The sequence below is a fragment of the Ictidomys tridecemlineatus genome, unplaced genomic scaffold (assembly GCF_052094955.1).
Source record: "Ictidomys tridecemlineatus isolate mIctTri1 unplaced genomic scaffold, mIctTri1.hap1 Scaffold_113, whole genome shotgun sequence".
NCBI classification, from domain to species: Eukaryota; Metazoa; Chordata; class Mammalia; order Rodentia; family Sciuridae; genus Ictidomys; species Ictidomys tridecemlineatus.
Window position 1 is genome coordinate 18,237 of NW_027521053.1, and position 22,296 is coordinate 40,532.

Consider the following 22,296-nt stretch of genomic DNA (forward strand, 5'->3'; position numbering starts at 1 on the left):
ATACCTGACAAACTTGGAGGCAGAAACAAAGCTGTTTGGTCTTTTTCAATCCCTCAGCTCTTCTGACAGTGCCAGGTCTGCATTCACTTGTCCACAACCTTCCTTAATGAACCTGAAGAAAGGCCAAATTCCTCAGGAAAAAGAACTACGGAAGACGGAGAGCACAGCACTGACCTGCCCTCATCTACTGTCTACCCAAACCAGTAGACGCAGTCCCATTAGCCCCCAAGGAAATAAGAGATTAATTTTACGGCGGCTGCTGAAGTACTATGAAGACTAGACAGTATGAGCCTGCGCTTACAGTAAATGTTATTTCATCACAAGCCACATACTTGACAAGGAGGCACACTGCATCAGAGAATTAAATAGAAGCTATAATTTTATTAATTTACTTTCCCCCCTTTTACAGTGGTTTTGGGGAATTATAATTTCCTTGACTTATTTTTTTCCAAAAAGTAATACATTTATATTAAAAATGGAAAGAGGTGTGAAATTCTGCCTTTCTCTCCACGGTGCAGCATTTGGTGGCCCCAGAGGGATCCTATAGGACATGGCTACTACATGTGATTCAGCCAGGGTCCTTGTGGCCTCCAGCTGCAGAACACGTGTTCTGTTTTCTTTTGAAAACGTTCTCCCTGGAACCCCCACCCCCCACCCCACCCCGTGCTGACCCAGATTCACGCAGGCCTACTGTCCCTCGTAGGACGCTCTGGATTCTGCCCCTGAAGTGGGGATACAGAAGGCAGATGACGAGGCCACAGGCTCATGTCCTAAAGGACACCAGGTTCTACACGGCTGATTAGATTCACAGCCAAGTGCCTGTGAAGAGAGCCAGCCACCTGACAGCGACCAGATCATGGCCATCTGGAGACGGCTCTGAGGGGCCTGCTCCTGGCCAGGGCTCCAGAGAGGCTTCAGACATGTTTAACGGCCTCGGCGTTGAAGGTGGCATCTTTCACCCCTCAACATCATCAGAGCTTGAGGTCTGATTGAGGGAGGATTAAACTATTTTTAATTTCTGTCCCTCTCTAGGTAAAGTTCATAATTTCCCAGAATAAATGGGAAGGAAGAATAAAGATGCCCTCTAGTCAGAAATCCCTGCAGGTGAGAACAAATAGTTTAGGTTGACACCCTGAAAACAGGAGACTCCATGGTAACAGAAGCCCATCGAGGAAGGAACGCGAGGACACTTGTGCTACTTTCTGATGGAGGTTTTGCAGGAAAGTAGCAGGAAAGAGGATCTGCCTTCCCTGAGCTCTGGACCTCCTTCAAGGAGTCCGAAGGGCTTTGCAGAGGGAAACTGGCATTATTTGAAGGGCACTTCAGGAGTATGACTGCTTGTTTTTCGAGGATGAATAAGACTGTGACAATATTTCAGTAAATGGAGCACTTGTGTGTAAGCAGAGTTATGAACTAACGCAGCCCAGCTGGGTAAACGTCAGTGCTACTAGAAAATGGGGAAAATATTAAAATGATGTGTGTTGATGAAATTTAGAGAAAAGATTAGTCTATCAAAGGAAAAGAGGACTTTCTCAGAGTTCTGATCTAGAGAATGGTTTTAGAATATGCTTCTTCATAGTGTCCCAGATAATCCTGCAATCCCCACGCAGGCTCAGCCTGCACCTGGCTCCTCTGTGCACCTATGCAACCTTTGTCCTGTGTAGACATCTCCTGGGGAGCTGCTCTGGTTAGAATTTGTACCCACACACAAGAGCATCAAGAACACCCAATTCTCCACATCACCTTTACCTTGTTTTCGCATACTAGCAACTGGTAATCATATAAAGTTTAAAGACAATGCCTCTTCAAAGTCACATTTAATTGTTAAACATTTATGCAAGCTGGAAATTGAGTGGGCCACCTGGCAATTTTACAAGGTGAAAAAATGCTCAGTGATGACAGTTTTGCTTCTACTTCTCTGTTGCACAACACACTAATTATTGGCAGCCATGACTTTCACTGAATTAAGAAACTGTCTGGATTTGGATTGTTCTTGTTCATCTTAGGACTTTTGGATTATCCTGAGGTACTCATAATTTTTAACATATTTATTATACTAGAGCAAAAGCTAACTGCATTCATGGGAATATATCTGGGCATTTTTACATGGTAGAGAAAAAAGCTAAAGAAGCATATAAAAGGAAGTCCTTGTGAAGCTAGGTGGACAGTGAGCTGTGAGGAAGTCATCTCAGTGATTCCAAACACATTCACATTTATGAAAGCCTCCGAGAGGCTGAGGAAGTATGACAACATTTTATCAAAAAGAATTTTAAGCCAAAGTTGATTCTTAAAATAGATGAACAATTTCAAACAAAAAGTACACAAGAAACAACATGAATTTTTGGAGGTATTAAAAATGTTGTATATTTCAAGTATGAAGATGGAAAGATTAGGTTGATCTCAGATCATTCCTCTCGTCCCAGGATAATAATTTATAGTTCCTGACTCACTTTCAAAAGCATCCCAGAATGGACAACAAGTTAAATGGGTGAGAAAAGTTTAATAAGAAATAGATTTTTCCAAGATAGAATTATCATCATCTGAAAGAAAAGAAAGCAGACACATTGTCTTTTCATGGTTATTCACATCTAGATAGACAGCAATTTTCACTAGAATTTTCTTTTTCATTCATGAGTTGTTGGAGAATACATTTTAAACCTTCAAGATATATACACTGTACTTGTTTTGTTCCTTTCTAATTTAATTTCCTCACATTAGAGAAATGTCAATGCAATATTTATTCAACAAAAACTTGTCAAAATTTTCTTCATCACCAAAAAGTCAATTTGTTCACAGTTCCACACTTATTGACGTATTGACCTATCAGAAGTGTCCTGATCATTTTGTTGTTAAAAGCTAGTTATTAATGTTTAATAGCAAGCAGGCCTATTATTCAAGCATGAGGGGGAAAAAGGGCACTTCACAAGTAATCAGAGACTGGGAATGTACTTCAGCGACATAGCACTCTCCCAACATGTGAGAGGCCCTGAACAAAAAAAGGAAATGAGGTAAAATTAAATAATCAGAGATCATAGAGAAATACCTCTTAATTACTTTGGAAGACATGATCTTCTGAAACAAGTTTGTGAAGGCAGATAGTGGTAATCCTGGGCAAAGATATTAACTATGGGTATATTAATAGTTTAGTGTTAGAAATTAAATTTTGTTTGAAATAAATTGAGTGGATTCTACCAGTTTCAGAGCAAATCTGTTGAACTCTTTCCAGTCTGTGCTTATTGACTTGTCAGATATAGATATACCTTTCTCTGACTTTGCTTTCTTCTTTCAGAAGAAGCTGGGTTAAAATAGTGCAGTGGGGTTATTGAGCTTTATATTCTATTGTCTTATTATCGAGGAGTTGTTCCGTTTTACTCTCAGTTGGGATGACAGGTCTGCTGATGTGAAACTCCTAGTTGGTGTTGGTTTACTCTCATCTCTGTGGAAGCCACAGTTGCTGGAACAAAGCCTGTTGCTTCTTTTCTATTATCAAATTTCTTACTCATCGCATCTCTGCGGTCCTTCACATATGCTCAAATGTGACGCAATGTTGTTGGGTTTCTTTCTTTCTTATTTATTTATTTTTTGTTGATGTTTCTGTTAAATTCTGGGAAGTTGCATTGACTTTTGTATCTCAGGAACTTACATAAATTCCAGAACCACATTGACGATGCCTCTTCAAATATTGATTCTTTATTTTCTTATTCTGACTCTTTCATACCTTTAGTGAGAATTCTAAAGGTTTTTATCATGTGATATTTAATAAATTTCTTAATTATGTCAGTTTGGGGAAAATTTTCATAGGTAGATAGACAAAGTTTATTTTTATTGTAATACAATGTCTCTTTCAGAGATCACTGTTCTATGAAAACATTTCTTATGTGTTAATCTATCCTTTTGTTTATCTATGTCATCGTTATTATTGTAATTATTTTGGTATGGGGGATTGAACCCAGGATGCTTAACAATTGGGCCACATCCCCAGTCCTTTTTTATATTTTATTTAGAATTCACATTTTGCATTTTGTTTACTTTTGTATTTTATTTAGTCTCACTGAGTTGCTTAGGGCCTCACTGGTTGCTCAGGCTGGCTTTGCACTCAAGATCCTCCTGCCTCACCCTCCCAAGTCACTGGATCACGGGCGTGTGTGACCATGCTCAGCTACATTATCATGTATTACTGAGGATTTTTATTTCATACTTACTGTTTTTTAAATCAGTATTTAGCATTTTATTTTCTGAACATCCAAACTTCATTTGATTTGAATTCTTAAACATATTCTAAGATAAATTTTTCCTGGAGCGAATGTTTATTTCATTGCTTGATTCCTTGAATCATTTAGTAAATTCAGATTATGGGCATGTTTTGAATGTGGATGTTTCTGGACTAAGACTTTCCTTTCCACTTTTTCCCCTTGGCATTTTCACTATTTTTCTCCCCTCTGTGGCATCTGTGCAATTTTATGGCTGCTTCCTTCAGACCCATAGGCCTCCACACCAGATGTGGCCATTAAAATGACTCTTTGCACTTTCCATTTCATAAAAATGCCCAGGACGCCACGGATCCAGCCTCAGAGCCAACTGGCCCCTTGGTGTAGCGATGGTCAAGGGGCTGTTTCCTATGCTAGTTTCCTTGAGTCTGTGGCTCTCTATCAAGCTCCATCCAAGTCCAAGGTCAATGATCAATGGGCGCCTTTTGGCATGGTGGAGGAGCATGCCCATGCTTTCCATCCTGACACACTCTGAGACTAACCAGAGACTGACCTAAGAGTGATAGCCGCCTGAGGAAGCCAGCCTCCTGCCGTCACTGCAGTTTCCAATGCCCAGAGTCCAGCAAGCCAGAGGCACATGGCCTCAACAAGTGAATTTCTGAGGACTCATTTTTGATCTATAAAAATGTATGTGTGTGTGTTTATGCATGTGTGTGCACGCACACATATGCATGCATGGTATTTTGGGATGGCTTAGTCAATTTAGGCATCTTTCCCCTAGTAATACACACTCACAGTAATAGAATTAAAGAAAGAAAAAAACTTACTACTCATGAACCCTATTGTGATCTTTGCATGATTAATTAGATCTCTAGAAACTGAGAAATAGGTGTTTTCTCTATTTTTTTCAAATATTAGTATTGGTATACATGTACATAGTTAAAGGAAATTTATAAGGTAAGAATTTTAGTGAACTTTGAATCATAGAATGTCATGCTGAATTAGAAGTATTAAAAACTTCTAGGTTTTAAACAAGTAATTTTCAAAGTGGTAACTTGTGAGTAGAGTTGACTTCTATTTGCAGAATCTTTGAATTAAATCTATTAGAATCACCCCATAATTCTTACATCATGTTCAATCTAAAAAAAAAAATCTAATAGAAGCAACTACTAATACTTGTTGAGTTCTCCTTCTGTTCCAGGAGGCTACGGTTTCATGATTTCCAGGAAAGGCACTGACAGGTACCTTCTGTTGGCAGAGTAAGGGGGAGTTGGCCCTACCTGGATGGTCTGGCTCCAGAGGAAGCTGTTTTTCAGTCCTGCTCTTTTTACTCCCAGAACAGCGATCATCAGATAGTGTGCGATAATGACTGGTTTTATGTCTCTTTATGGTTATGGAATGAGATGTTTTCCCTCTGCAGTTTTTCCCTCCAAATGGCCTTTCTTCATCCACAATTGCTTAGCTATGTGGTCGTTTTGTAGACATATGAAGACATTTGCTTTTGTATCTGATGTGGTAGTTTTAATAATATATGGCCTTAAAGATACTGGTTGTAGATGACTGTGTTAATATACAGAATGTATAATAAATTGCAAATAGTGATATACATTACAGAACAATGTATACACAAAAAAGTAGTCAAACATCTGTCTAATATAATCCTCCTGACTGTTAACTCACCATAAATAAACAGATTCTAATTGGTGACAAAGGTTCCATAAGTATGGGGTGTTTGACCTTGAAGATTTAAAAACCAAAATGGAAATCATTACCAATGTCATCGTCACTAAAATTAAAAGACTCAAAAATAAGACCATCCAATCCAGTTTCTCTTCTAGAACCCAGTATAGTTGGCCTAATATAAGTACTGTGAATTCCTCCATGTGAAGAGAAAAATTCAAATACCACATCCTCAGGATTTTACCAGACGGTCAAGTGTTGCATTCCTATTCATTGTCCCCACTCATTCTGTGAGGGGGACATTCATCCTCATGACACTTGGTGAGGATTTGCTTCTTTGCTCTTGCTGGACTTTATTTAGGTCTGTCTTTGTATAAACAGGTCAGTGATTAATCCACTAATTATATATAGACTTTTAGAGTCAATCTATATAATATCAATTTTTATTTGGAAAAGGGCGAGTATATTCACAAACAAGGTGAGAATGATTCCATGTGGTTATTCAGGTATGGTTGCTGGAAGCTCATACTTTTCGGTATCTAGGAACAAATCTAGTCTTAGAATCTGAATGCATAATTTGGAAGATTTAATTGACTCAGGAAACCCAAATATATCCACTATATAATCTTCCCCAAACTCAGATTTCACACCAGGGAAATCCAGTTAATATTAAAACAGATTCTATTCTCTTGATAAAGATAAAAATGCTAGAGAACAAATGTATGCTGAGGTGTTTTCTAAACTAAACATGCACCAATCATCTTAGTTATCGTAAGAGATGGTCACAAAATGCAAACACTGGAAAATCCCAGTTGAGGGACAGAGTGGGACTGGGAAGCCCTGGCGTGCCACTGAGGTCCCCTGCAGCATCAGGAATGTCAGGTCCTGTGTGGGGTCAGGGCTGGCTACCCTGGGATCCTCCTGCTCAGCAGGAGGCTGAAAGGACCTTTGGCTAAATTCAGTTGTTTCAGTCTGGGAGAGATTCTCAACACCTTACTCCCCCTAAAGCTATTTACATTTTTTCAAAGAACAACTCATTGGCCCTAATTCATGTCTAAATGGTAGAATTTTACGCAATGTGGTAAATGTTACATGAAGAAAACAAAGAAGAGGGAAAAAAAAGTCCTGGGACAGTATGTATGGGAACTGGGGAGATTTGGCAGCTCCTTCTTCCAACTTAGAGAACAGATATTCTTTCAAACCCTTATGTTTTGTTTTGTTTTATTTAATTTCATGGCCATTGTTCTGCTGTTGACAGAGAAACTGGGAATAAAGGTACGCTGGTGCAGTTCTGCTGTGTCCATGCTAAAACACTTTAATAGGTTTTAACAGTTTTAGAAAGTGAGCATTTTGGGGGGGTTTTTTGCCTTTTTTTTTGGTATTATGTAGTTAAAATATTACATATGAAATTAGGGCAAAAACTGTCTAAGTCATGACAGCTCTGATCTAAATTTTTGCCTCCTTTCATTATAGACACAGTTCACCAAACAGATGATTTCCCTCTAGATAAATTAATAAAAGAGCTTCTTTTGCCCAAAATAGAATTTCTAGAACGTGCCACTATACTCTTAAAACACTTCAAAGGTATATACACTCAGAATACTTGCAGACCTACTGAATAGCTTGTAAGGAGCATTTAAAAGCTACACTTAGAACAGCTCAGTAGAAGGTCTGATGCTTTTCTATCTTTTTAATGTGCAAGGTCCTCAGTTGTTAAATTATATATATTCCAGAATTCCCTCAAGTAAATTGTGCCTAGAAATTTGTATTTGATTGATTAGTAAAATATGGATCAAAATGAGATTTCTGATTTACATTAATTAAGCTGGATATTAGAGGTCAAAAATCCTGCCAACTAATTATAAAATTTATGTCAAGAAACATAAGCAATTTTTCAGTGAAATAAATTAAAGTTCTGTATACTGAAAGAATCATGAGAATCATCAATTTTTAATTTAATGAGTTCACCTCTATTAAAAACACACTCTTGCTAATGTTCACTATATTTTATTGTTTAATAGCATCACAGATATTTGAGATCTCTTTACTGTTCCACTGAATGAAGTATTAAAATAAAAGAATGTGATTTTAATTATTCCTAGCTTTACCCATACACAAATAATCTAGTCTAAACCTCAGATGTAACATAAAATGTTTATTTTGCTTTGTTGAGGCAAGGTTTGAAATATCCATGATTCTTTCTTATTCAGAGACAACAGTTAACTTCTGAACATTTAAATGGCACTTTTATTGTCAGAGTGATTTATAATTGCTTTCTTTAATTATTCTCTTGCCATTAGCTATGTTCCTTGGTGCCACAAGCAAAAACAAAACTGAGATATATCTGAAAAGTTACACGCCCTTTTTCCAACATATTTTTTCTTAGTGTCTGTAAAACAAGTCATCACATGATTTATTGTGATTCATTGTTAGCTTATTAGAATTTTAAACATAGAGTTTATGATTTTTGTGTAGATATTTGCAATATGAATATCTGAACATCTAAAATATAAAGTAACAGATGTTAGAATGGTAAAATCTTCAATTATTTGTGTTAAGTGTAAAATAAGCTAAATAAAAATGTGATCCTATGATAAACAAATTTCATGTCTAGACTGGATGTAGACCATCTCCTTTCCTTAGTGATTTGGGTCAGCTTCTTGGGGCATCAAAGAATTTCAAGGGAAGTTTAATTAGTAGAGAGAGCACAGCTAATCCAAGAAGAGGAAATCCAGACAGAAGGTAATTTTGAGTAAGTTTCTTAATGGTAAGGCAGCTTTAAATGACTTCAAGAAAAACAGCAGGCCACCATGGATGTGGCTGACCTAATCAAAGTTAAGGACAGTAAAGAGAGGTGGCAAAAGAGCAAAGATGTCATTGGACACGGTGGGGAGAGGTCACTGGAGGCCAGCTCAGTGCAGGACTGTTGGTGCTCAAGTGAGAGATGATCAGTTTTTGAATCAAGGTGACAGTGAAGCGGGAGGACGGGGACTTTTCCCAGTCCACTGCCACAAATGACCACAAGTGTCCTGGCTTTTACAAACAGGAGTTAATCTTCTCACTGTTCTGGAACCAGAACCAAGGTCAGGAGCTCAGCCACATGCCCTCTGATTGCTCCCGGGGCAGCTCCCCCTGGCGTCAGATCCCGCGCCCTTGGCCTGTAGAAGCAGAATTTCCACCAAGGCTGCGTTGTCTTGTGGCTTTACTGTCCTCTTTCATCAGGAGACTGTCTTTGGGTAAGACCCACAGGAGTCCAGCATGACTTCCTTTCTACCCCTACCATTAATGGCCTCATGAAAACCCTCTTCCTAAATTGTCCCCGCTAGGGTCCTGGTGGATGTGTATTTGAAGAGACGAGGAAGCTCTCTTAAATTCATTGTAGAGAAGTAAAAAAGATTCTTCACAACTCGTGAAAAAAGAATGCTGAAAAAGTGTGCAACACAGTATCACCATGCATGTAAGTCTCAGGGACACCACAGTACAAATGCCACTTTAAGAGGTCCTGAAAGGTGTGAGCCATCACTGATGAGCAGGAATCAGAAATTGACCATCAGGGCAGGAAGACTGGTGCCTCTCATAAAGGTCTCAGTCCAACGTGGCAGAACCGACTTATATATTGGTCTCTCTCTCTCTCTCTCTCTCTCTCTCTCTCTCTCTCTCTCTCTCTCTCCTGACCCCAATAAAAGAAGAACAAATATGTAAAAAGTACATATTTCAAAACAGAGAAAATGATAAATACCAACATGATATGACTTTAATAATATAAACACGAACAACTGTAAATAGGGAGGAGAGTTAGTGGGAGTAAGAAAGGTGAATACCGCAGACTCGCAGCTGAGGGTTCTGGTACGGAGCAAGCCGATTCCTGCTCAGAATCCCAGGAGCTATGGGGCTGGGCAGGGGAAACTACAGACTTCAGAGTGACTGAGGAGAACTAAAACAGTCGTGGATAATTTCTCAAGTTGGAAAATCAGAAAATACAATTAAAAGCACATTATTTAGAAGTGACATAGCAGAAGAAACAGAAAAAAAGTATTAAGGAATGTGACTCAAGTACAAGGTTTTGTGAGCGATGTGCTGCTGGTCTTCATGTTGTGCCTATTAGTGCCTGAACTTCCAAACTGGGACTCCTGAATAGTACCAGGAAAGGCTTTTATTAAGGGCATTAAAATAAATACAATAGAAATGAATTACTGTATTAATCAGACATTCACTTGGAGACTGCCACAATGCTAAATATTTTGTTTGTATTACTTTACTTTATATTCACGATGACCCTCAGAGATAGGTAATGGGGATATTATCGTGATCCCAAGTTTACAGATAAGGAGACAACTTAGAATGATTTGTACAGACTGCAGGATTCTGAAGTGGCAAAGATGAGATTCAAACCCGGGGCCTTCTGGTCCCAAATGCTCTTGATTGATGGAGTACCATATAATGTCATGAAACAGACACCTGCCTGAGGCCACTGTCATTGTGTTATGTGGTAAAACAACCCTCAGATAGTGTCTTATCAGCCCTGTGTTGTAAGAGAGCGATGGCACTCCAAAACAAGTAGAGTATTCCCAGTAAACAGGCTATACAAAAGATTTTCAAGTCCTAGAATGCCATATTGTAAAATGTGGGTCGATTTCTGTTTGATTTTGGATCTTTAAAGTTTCAGAGGTGGGGCTTGTAGGCAATGATGAGAGGTGAATCTCTTCAGTGGATCAATTCATTTGATGAGTTAGTAACTTGAATGGATACTGATTAGTAACTTTAGTCAGGTTGGTGTGGTTGAAGGAAGTAGGTTGCTGAGGGAGTGCGCTTGGAGATTCCATTCTGTCCCTGGCTTCCCTCCTCCTCCTCCTCCTCCTCCTCCTCCTCCTCTTCCTCCCCCTCCTCCTCCCCTCCCCCTCCTCCTCCTCCTTCTCCTCCTCCTCCTTCTCCTCCTCCTCATCCTCCCCTCCCCCCCTCCTCCTCCTTCTCCTCCTCCTTCTCCCCTCCCCCTCCTCCTCCCCTCCCCCTCCTCCTTCTCCTCCTCCTCCTCTTCCTCCTCCTCCTTCTCCTCCTCCTTCTCCTCCTCCCCCTCCTCCTCCCCTCCCCCTCCTCCTTCTCCTCCTCCTCCTCTTCCTCCTCCTCCTTCTCCTCCTCCTTCTCCTCCTCCCCCTCCTCCTCCCCTCCCCCTCCTCCTCCTCCTCCTCCTCCTCTTCCTCCTCCTCCCCCTCCTCCTCCTCGCCTCCTCCTCCTCCTCCTCTCCTCCTCCTCCTCTCCTCCTCCTCCTCTCCTCCTCCTCCTCTCCTCCTCCTCCTCCCCTCCTCCCTCCTCCTCCTCCTTCTTCTTGTTCTTCTTCCTCTCTCTCTCTCTCTCTGATTCTCTCTCATCTTCCTCCTTCCATCTCTCCCTTCATCCCTCCCTCCCCATTTCTTAGCCATCCTGAACTGAACAACCTTCTCTGCTTTCCACCATGAAGTTCTGCCTTACTTCCGGCCCAGAGCAATAGAGCCAGCTGACCTTGGGTTAGACCTCTGAAACCATGAACACAGAATAAACTTTCCTTCCTCTAAGTTGTTCTTGTCAGGTATTTTGGCCACAATAATCAATCTTATATATTGAATTCGAGATTATGAAATGCCTAATCATCATTCTTTGCTTTAGAAAAGAGAAACACAGCTAATAAATCTTCTTTCTTTTTTATTCTGAAGTGTAATCAATAGGGTGAACTTATTAGGTGTCAATTTTCACAGGTGAGTCCCAGTTTATTCCCCTTATGTGCCACATCTAATAAGAGACAATGTGGATGCCATAGCATGACTACTAATGGTATTCCCACCTACTTTCAGGAATGTCCTAATATAGATGATAACTTATATTGCTCCTCTATAATTTATGGATGGCACAATCATACAAGTAAATACTGGAGTTTATAAATTCTAGAAGCAAGGCACTTGTTCTTTCTAATCCTCCATATAATGTAGAACTTCTCCCTGTTCTGAGAATATTGTGACCTTTTAACTTAAAAGCTTGGTTCAAAATGGGACTTGGGGAGGCCCATCAACTCTCCCCTTCTTTTTGGCAGAGGACTTAAAACTTGGGTTCATGCCAGGCATCTTCTTACTCCCGGTCTAATTAGATTTCAAACAGGGGGAACACCTTGGTTCCCCTTACCCTTAAATATTTAAGTACACCCTTGGGTCAGCCAGCAATTTACACCCCAAGCTTCACCGCAGACTTGTAAATCCCTAAACTGTGTGAGATTCTGCTCCCTCCCCTTCCTGTGAGCTTAGCAGCTCCCATAGGGAAAGGGACACTTGTAAGTTCTAAGATTTATAAGTGTGCTGAACTTCTAAGGTTTAAATTGCGAAGGAACTTTGCAGCACCATTAAACATTTACATGTGGTAAGCGTCCTGCCACTTTGTCCTCAGGGGCAGCCTAAACTAAGAGAGGGGAGAGGACAAGGTGTAGCACTTGGCCCCGGTACCGGTACCCTTCACCAAAGCGCGAAGCCCGCGTTGGAGACATCCCGATCCAGCAGCAGAGACAAGCTGGCTCGTGCTTTGATTGCAGTAAGAATTTCAACATGGCCCTTTATTTAACAAAGCCAACACGAGCTTAATTATTAAATAGTTGAAGCAGGTCCATCCTCTAAACACTTCATTTATTAAACATGTCCTTGTTGCCTACCCCCTCATTCAACTGTAACCACATGGTTACTAATAAATGTAATAACCAGCTCTTAAAGGGAATTATAAACTATCTGGCCTTAGACAGTTTACTATGGGGTAAAAATAAAGAGGGCCATGAAAAACATTTTTTCCCAAGGTTATGAGTCTAGAGCACTAAACGAACAGCGTTCCCGAGTAAGGCTTTTCTAATTTCTTTTGACTCCGGGAGTAGAGTATGATCTCTGCACAGATGTTGGAAAGACCATGGCAAGAAACGCCATCTCCTGACCCAGGCACATTCATGTGAATCCCAAAAGCTGTCCCTGTCCCTGTGCCTGCTCTGTGCTGTGAAGCAGGGCCCTAGGATTTTAACTGCCAGATCACTTAAGAAACCCAGGTGGGAATACATACCTAAGCAGAAAATAACCTGTAGGAGCTCAAGGTTTTCTGTTACTTGGGTTGGTGTGCTTACCTTTGGCTCCCAGGTGTACACTCCTTCATTTGGGAATGTGGAGGAAGAATGGATCAAGCCCATCCAAACGAGGAGCCCTAACAGCACGACTTCCCTACTCTGGGTAACAAGGCTCAGATGACCTTGCCCCCAACTTCTACACTTTGTGCAGAGTCACTGAGGCACGTGATGGAATTTCCTGGAGCTTTGGCATTTTGAATCCAGCAGCACTAGGAGTGAGGGGGAAAGAAAACAGAAGCGATTACAAAGCTTCTTATTATCCCGAGAAATTCAAAACCACAGACACAGCTCTCTCCCTGTCCCTCTGTCTGTCTGTCTGTCTTCCTTCCTTATTTTTGTTCTGCATGCCACCAGGCTCTCTGGGGTGGCTTGCGTCTTTGCCGGCTCCTGCAGCCAGTTGGTGTGTTCCTGTCAAGCTGCCTTTCTTCTCCTGCACACAGTCCGTTCTGTTCTTAAATCCCCACCCTGTTGATGTTTCTATTGGAAGATCACAGTATTACAATTTGTCCTCTCTTGTGTTCTCCTTTTAATTTAGTTCCTTGTATGTACATTTAGTACATTAAATGTATTCTTTTGATGCTATTATTTTTAAAGTTTCCTTTTGGCTCTCCTGCTCAAGATCTTTTGGAGCTTTTTCTAAGTTCATTTAAAAATGTGTATTTTAGCCTTTGTTTCAGTCACTTCTCTCCACCGACTTCATCCTGGTTTTCCTTTACATCTCTTTCTTTCCATTTTTATTTTTCCAGGTGTTTAGCAGGGTGTTTGAGAACATGAAATCTGGAGTTGACTGACTTGGTTCAAGTCCCTCACCGTTCACCAGTTATGAAGGTTACTCCAGCAATCTCAAGCACATTTTATCCCTCTATTAAAATGGGATGATAACACTTGACACTATTGTGCAAGAATGTAATGTAGTAATGTTTGAAATGGTTGATAACAATACCGTAGTAACCATCCAACAGAGGAGAGTTCAGACTGTGTTAATCCATAAGACAGAAGAAAAGGAGGGTGTGCTGTTTTTTATTTAACTTGTAAAAAAAATGAGATAATTTGTAAATTGTAATATTTAGATGGAGAAAAACAATCTTAGAGCATGTAGCTAAAGAACTGCAAGGGTGATTTGTGTGTGTGTGTGTGTGTGTGTGTGTGTGTGTGTGTGTGTGTGTGCTGGGGATTGGACCCAGGGGCAATATTCTGATGAGTCACATCCTCATCCTTTTATATTTTATTTATTTTTTTAATATTGAGACTGGGTCTCATTAAATTGAGGGCCTCACTAAATTGCTGAATCTGACCTTGAACTTGTGGTCCTCCTGTATCAGCCTTCTGAGCCACTGGGATTACAGGCATGCCCATGTATAATTTGGGGAGCACAACTTGAGTGTACCTGGAATGTGATTGACAAGAGATAGCACAGTGCTAAAAGAATTTGAGAACCAGACACTTTTTTTTTTAAATCACAAATTCTCTTTTTTAATTTGCTACGTCAATGTGGTCAAATAACTGTGTTGGGCTGGGGATGTGGCTCAAGCAGTAGCGCGCTCGCCTGGCATGTGTGCAGCCCGGATTCGATCCTCAGCACCACATACAAACAAAGATGTTGTGTCCGCTAAAAACTAAGAAATAAATACTTAAACATTCCCTCTCTCTCTTAAAAAAAAAAAACAACTTTGTTTTCTGATTCTTGACACTGTCATCTGTTAGACTATAAGAATTACAAGCTTGTGAAACTGCTACCATGGACTTGATCTGCTACATCATGCTAGACACTGTCATGCGATGGGGAGTGAGTTTGAAAAGCATTCACTTCTATAGTGTGAAGAAGTCCATGACCTCAGAATGGCATCATTGAGCCAAAATGGCACATCATTGTCTGCATCCATTAATATTCAAACCACACACCTTGTGTGCAAATAGAGACACCTGAAATGAATATTCTAATAAAACTTGAAAGATACATCAATGTCTTATATAAATCATTTTTGGTAATAAGTACTTCAAATTGGCTGTGACCAAAGTGGACCAAAGTGAATATCCAAAAAGTTAGGTTGAATGACCTGTAGTGGTTTCTGCTCATGATTTTCTTCTTTATTTTCCAATAAAGTTTCCATTGAACTGAATCCTGCTTTCTGAGCTTTCAGGATTTGAAGAGCAGCTGACTGGGTCCTTCAACTGCATGCAGTTGGTCCCCGTGACACCGAAGAGATGATCCTGCCTCAGGTGGCCTGTGTCACACCACGATTCCAGCCACTGGGCACCGGGTCGTATCATGGCTCAGTGGTTTGCTTTCTTCCCCATTAAAAAAAAAATGGCCTCTTTGCTCACCAGGTAGTGACAGCTGATTTTCATATACCATACTTAACTGCTATAAGAAAATCTAAACATTTCTGAAATGTGTGAATTTATATTTAAGGTTTTATAAAGTCATTTTAAGCCAATCCTGCCAATTTTCTATAAAATTTAAAATGAAAAATTATAAAATGCACCTTAAAGTGATAAACAGTAATTATCTTTCTTCCCCCCTTTTCTACATATTGGAATGTATAAGAAGACGTTTGAAAATGCAAAGATAGAATAAAGGGTTTTAAAAGTTTTCCTTTTGAAAAGAAATGAAATGAATAATGATACTATTCTATGGAAATGATAATTACATGCCATGCTTTCCCCTAAAACACATCATATGGTCCAACAAATTAATCTCTCCAAATTTTCCAGCACCCTAATGTGCTATACTGTCATGGGCACAAAGGGTTCGCACAGTATTCCCAGCATAGTAACAGTTGAAGGCAACAAAGCCAGCTTATTCATCCAGGTAGCCTATTTTCAGAATCCAGGCAAATAATGATATGGTTAACAATTATGAAAAATAAGGAGAAGATTGTCCTTTTAATATGACTTAAAGAGAAACTAGAATAAGAATTTCTATATGCACATTAATTCCTGCCTCCGGTGGCCTGTGTCACACCACAATTCCAAATGACAACCTGCTGGAGTGACAACCTTCATGACAACCACACTCTATCTTCCTCCCTCCTTTCATGAGAGAAAGGCTCTTAATTCACCCGAAAGTGCATAAATCTCTGCGTGGGAAGGTGAGGTGAGATTAACATTTGCTATTTTGCTTTTACCCTGAGAAAATACAGAGCATACTTCTATGTAAAAGAGCAAAAGATCCGTGACTTCCCGTTCTACCAATACAGATCTCGCTGCACATACCATCGCGTTCTATTTTCTATGGCTCTATTGTTTGCTCTCTGGGAGCAGGATTTCGTATTGCATTTTTTAGGGAAAGAGGGTTGGCATAAGGTGCTGCAGAAGGAGGACCTTACTTTTGAAGCTCCCTGGGCTGTGCTGTGGAGTGTCTTCTCCACGCTGTGCTGTGGGGACTTAGCATGTAGGTTTATCAGTGGGGCAAAGTGGACAGCTGGGGACACGTTGCACATACAGATTCTCACTGAATAAAATATCAAGTTGCCAGCCTCTTGCCCATCTCTACAGCAGCAGGGACAACTGAGATAATGTGTATCTCTCCTCTGCTCTGCCCACTGCCTGATCCCAAATCATAGCCAGGTCAACCAGGTCAAGACAGATTTTGCTTCTATAAAATTGTTAATAATTATATTCACATCTCTCATACAGCTTCCAGAAAAAAAAGGCACATAATACTCATTTAAATGAAATGTGCAATTCACAGGGAACACCTTGCAATATCATCTACCAACCTTTCCTCCCATCAGCTGTTCATAGTTCTCAAATGTTGACAAGCTGAGAACCTTTTTAAGTAACACTCGTGTGTTTATTCTATGTACACATATATCAACATGCGTGTGTGTGTGTGTGTGTGTGTGTGTTACATTTTGAGATTCATTTTGGCAAAGGAATGAGAGTATTGTTTGGTGGGAAACCAAACAACCAACTAAAGCCTGCAAGCTGAGGTGGACGGCACAGGTGACAGGTAAGGCTGGTCTTCAGTTGGCCACCAACAGGCTCTCTTTTCTTAGCTGCATGTTATAGATGTCATCCTACTAGTTCCAGAGTCTGCATGGATCGGCAGTTGCCCTTGCATGCAGTTATAGGAAAGGAATTAGACACCAGTGTCCAGACCTGTGAAAGAGTAGGGTGACGTTGTTTAAAAAGAAAATGTACTGAGAAACATTAAGGCATATTGTTTCTGAATGACATAGTTAAGTTCATCCCAGGGCTGTGATAAAGCTGTGTCCTTCCAATCCTGCCACAGTCCTCAAATGCTTGGTCAACACAGAAACAAAACTGCTTTTCTTTAACAAACCAGAGATTATCCTTTTGACAGCTATGTGAATTTTTCAAATGACCATGTTATTGCTGCAGTGCCATCAGTCCTGAGCCTGGTGCTCTGTGTGCCTCTCATGGGTGTTGAAAGCTTGTGTTGCCTCGAGATCCCCAAAGGGGCTGAGCTCCTGGAGACACAGTGAGATGCTCTACAGTGAGGGTCTTGCATTCAGGTTAAAAATGCAGATTCCTCTGTCTACTCAAGTACTGAGTCCTTGGGCTGTACACTGTGTAAAGAAATCTGCATTTGAGCCTGATGTGGTGGTGCACACCTGTAATCCCTGTGGTCCAGGAGGTTGAGGCAGGAGGACTACAATTTCAAATCCAGCCCAGAAACTTTGGCAAGACCCTAAGGAACTTAGTGAGACCCCATATCTAAATAGAACATAAAAAATGGGTTGGGGATGTGGCTTAGGGGTTAAGTGCCCCTGAATTCAAACCCAGGTACAAAACAAACAACCACAACAAAACCCTGCATTTTAATAAATCCCTCAAAAAAATAACTTTTGAAATATTGTTCCAGGAGAGGTCAAAAGATATTTCCTGCTTCTTGGCATGTGGCAGGCCACCTACCCCATGCAATGGGAAATGATATTCCAGGTATTTTGGTATCTATCATCCAAATGTGATATATACCAAGGGACTGCCTCAAGCTGCCACATATTGGATGGCAGTGGATATGTGTTCTCAAATGCCTGCAGATTTAAATCAGATAATTTTATTTAACAACAATGTGAAAAAAAACAACCTAATAAAGGCCAAGTTCCCTATCTTTAAAATACTCAAAAATTGAAATTAGTTTATAATTGAAATAATTTCTTTCTTTTATTATTTTGTTTTTGTTTTCGGGGTGTTTTGCTTGTGTGTTTATTTTGCATTAAGAATCACCTAAATTCATGGCTATTACTCTCAGTTGCAAAACTAAACATTTGTAAAATTGCTGGTCTGTTTCCACTTGAATTCATTTGAAAACAGAAAGCTATATGTGGCTCCCACCCCAAATAATCAATCAGCACGGGGCCTCAAAATTGGCCCCGTCAGATTTAGAAAGTTTGTGAAGCGTTCAGTAAATCGAATTCATTTTTAAAGTCAGTAACCAGAGCCCTGACTGGGTGGGTATGTCTTCTTTAAAATTGGTTATATTTTTAAGCAAAAGTATTATATATCCCAATGGCATTTCCAAGGTCACATAAGCCAAACCTTAGAGTACACTGAAGGAAAATAGTTTATGCTTTATCTCCCAAATATGCAGATTAAATTCTCTTGTCTTTAGTTTCATCTATTTTCCTTCTAATGACAGAGTAACAAATATGCACCACACTCAGGCCTATTTCCACATTCTGGGTGGCAAAAAGCAACCCCCATCCCAAAACCCACTAAGCTACAAAAGTAAAAGTCTGATTGTGTTCCTTAGTAGACAGAAGCACTCTAGTTATAAATAAACTCACACAAGTAATAAGTTTTACTTTTTAAAATTTTGATGAAGCCACAGCATGATGGCCCTTGCCTGTCGTCCCAGATAATGAGGAGACTGAGGCAGATGGATCCCAAGTTGAAGGCCAGCCTGGACATCTAGTGAAACACTGTCGATAAATCAATAAATAAAATCATTGAACAACACTTGAAAAATATGTATAGTCAATGTACGAGGGGTGGGCAAATAAAGAATGAAGACATGGGAAAACTGTTACTTCTGACTTCTCTGTACTTGTTGTCACAGTCCCTCCAGGACCAATCATGATGACACTCCGGTCTTGAAGAACATGGAATGACATACAGCAGACTGTGTAAGATGGACCACCCTGACCTACCAGGGGACCCACTGTCCAGTTGTAAGCTCTCTTTCCAAAGGGGAAGGTGGTACATGGTGAAATTCCACACTAAAGACACTTGTCAAAATCACCCATAGGATACGCATTTTGAGAAAGTATTTGTGGGCCACTTATTTTTTGAAATTCAAAGTAAATCAGGAAAAGCAAGAGAGAATCTTCTTGGCTGGTGTAAACACAGAACAAGAATGTTCCAGAGGGTGAGGTTTTAGACCATCAGAGCAGCAATTCACAGGGTCAGCTAATTAAGGGCATGGCTCCAACTCTGCCTCATTAACCACAGACTCTGGCAGCCCCGAGTGTGAAGCTGGGAGATGGCGGCACTGGCTTCCCCTCCTAAATCATCCTTCATCAGAACCAGGAAGCCTGGGCTCTATAAACTGCTTTCCTAACGTCCATAAACCACCTCTGCCAGTTGAGGGACCTGTGCTCCCTACACAAGAAACCGCTGTCTCTTTCCATTGTCTGTCAAGACGCCCTTTTTGGTTTTCAGATATTTCTCCCTTTAGAGTTTAGGGACAGAACTTAGAATTCACTCTTTTCTTTTTCCAGTGTCACATATATATTTTTTCTAGTCCTTTAAAATTAGTAATTTGAATGTAATCTAGGCTATATAAACCATGCCCTCTGCTAGTCGACTGAGATGACCGATTTACGTTGATAACCTAAAGGAATGAACACAGCGTCCTCTTCCCGTCTCACATTATTATAGCATGAATCTACACATGCATCCAGGAATGAAGAGCGGCTGGGAGTGACCTCCTCAGGAAATGTGTAGAGGAGAAGCTGCTGATGTGCAAGCCATGAGATTCCCAATAGTACAAATAAGCCGATCCTGCAGGCAGCCTCCAGGAGTGACCAGCATCTTCTAACACAGTTTTTCCATATTAAAAATGTCAGATTACCTAATGGACCACCAGATTAACAACACGTGGTGTGTTCTTGTAATTATCTGCCCAGTTATTGATGCCACATGTTTGCATTGTGTTGGTCCAAAGGCAGGTTATCTATGGGATAAAATATTTAGTGCCTTTTTATAAAAAGTGTTTCACTGAACCTGTAAAAATATCGACTTTTTTTTATATCATGTGACGTGATGAATATATCAGCAACTCTTTTCTCTGGAGCTTTAAAATACACAAAGACTTGGACTGATACAATTGCTCAGGAATAATCATCGGGCAGTGGATTATAAAGTGTGTCCCAGTTCATGTAGCCACGTGTTCACCAACCATGAGAGTCCATTTTCTGCCAGGCACTGCACAAGCTTTGAAGAGTCAAAGAAAAACAAACCATGCCTCTTTTCTTAAGAAGCGAATGGTTTATTGAGAGCGACAGACACATAAATAATTACAGTCGCTGCAGAAAGTGCTGTAATGCAGACTTTGGAGAGTTTTATGGACGGGCAAAACACAAAGCAACACATTTTGCCTGAGGAAGTAAAGTCTTGGGGCGGTTCTTAATGAACAGAGGCCTTGCTGACAGAAAGCAAGGGTGGCAGGTGGGGGGACAGGGAAGGCAGAGGTCAGAGTGAGACTAGGTGAAGAGACACAGCCTCCGAAGGAGGTTGCTGCTCCAGGAGGTGAAGCGGCCCTGACCCTGTCCTTGGAGGATCTGGCTTCCATGCCTCAGTCTCATCCTGAGCAAAATCTTCTTAATACAAAAAAATTATTGCTTTTGAAGCTTGAGTATTCATGGAAACTCGATCATAGGATCTTGATCCTAAAATGCCTGAAAATTTAGTAGAAAAAGAAAAAAAAAAGAAACCAAAACACTTGTTCCCCCCACTCCCCAAAGCTGTGAGAAGTTTTTGATTTGATTTGTTGAAAGAGAAGACGGGTCCCTACCCGTAGAGCAAAATGTTCCCTTGGGGTAAAAATCAATTAATCAGGCCATTAGTTCTGGAAATGAGAAGTAGAGACCACAAACTGAACAGCAATTGTTTGAGGCCACGTTGATGGAAGGATTTTACTGGAAAAATGTAAGGGTGGTCTGTTTATGTGGAATCCAGGAATTATTCTCTAAGATCCCTTTTTTTAAGTGTGGGTTAAGGTGAAACTCTGACTTTTTAAGAGTGAATCTCATTCCCAAACTCTTTTGTTTGTATAACTCAAATTAACTTATGACCCTCAGCTCCCCTTCCACAGAGATGTGGGAAAGCCCCACTCAGTGTTGCTGGGGAGTGCCTGTCCCACGCCTTGCCCCTGGGGTCCTCCCCAACCCTGTGCAGCAGCCTCCACCTGGGCAGAGGGAGGTGGGCATCCGTGCAGGGCGGGGGACAGTGTTTCTAGTCATCCATCCTCTGTACGGGCTTGAGAGGTGGCTGCTTTTCTTGCTCAGGGAACTTCCTAAGGTGTGGTGGCTTCTGGATGCTTCTGGGCGGAATCTCCCCTCGAGGGTCTTCCAAGTCCCTTATGTGAATGTGTCATGATACCATTTCTTCCCAGTGTCTTGCTGTCTCCTTGGTGAGTGCTGTGTCACTGTCAATGACATTCACAAGTTCTGTTTGACTGCACCAAGACACCACTTACTTGGAGAATCTTAATGTCCCTCTGGTGATTCGACAGTCACATTTGATGATACCAGAGACTTTTCCCAGCTCTGCCATGAAAGCGTCTTCCTCTGGGGTCCTTGGGAGCTGGCTGGATTCAAGCATGGCCTTTTATGGACCCTGAGGTCCTCCTGTTGGCTGGGCCTCCCAGGCAGGGAAGCTTCCTCTCCTTACTCAGTTGGAAAGCAGCACAACACCCACCTTCCTAGCAAACCTCTGACTGTAAACACCCTTCTTTTGTGTTCTCTCAGGAGCATGTGTGATGATTTACTACTTCAATCACTCATTTTAGAATTTACGTCCCACCGTATCCTCTCCCTTGGCAAGGAAGCAGCCACTGTTTAACTGGGAGAAAGGGATAGGAAGAAATCCGTTAGAGGAGGGGGCAATCAAATATTTGGCAATTTGTCTCCAAGTATAACCCACTTAATTAAAGCAAAAGTGAGGGCCTTTTCTCCCCACTCCAATCCTTAAATGGAAGGAGTGTTACAGTTAAAGCTTCGTACGGGGTTTCATAAACTGACTTCCAGACCACTCACGTATAATGGAATCAAGCCTTTATTGAAGCACACTGGTGGCGGCTGACCAGAACATAAATAA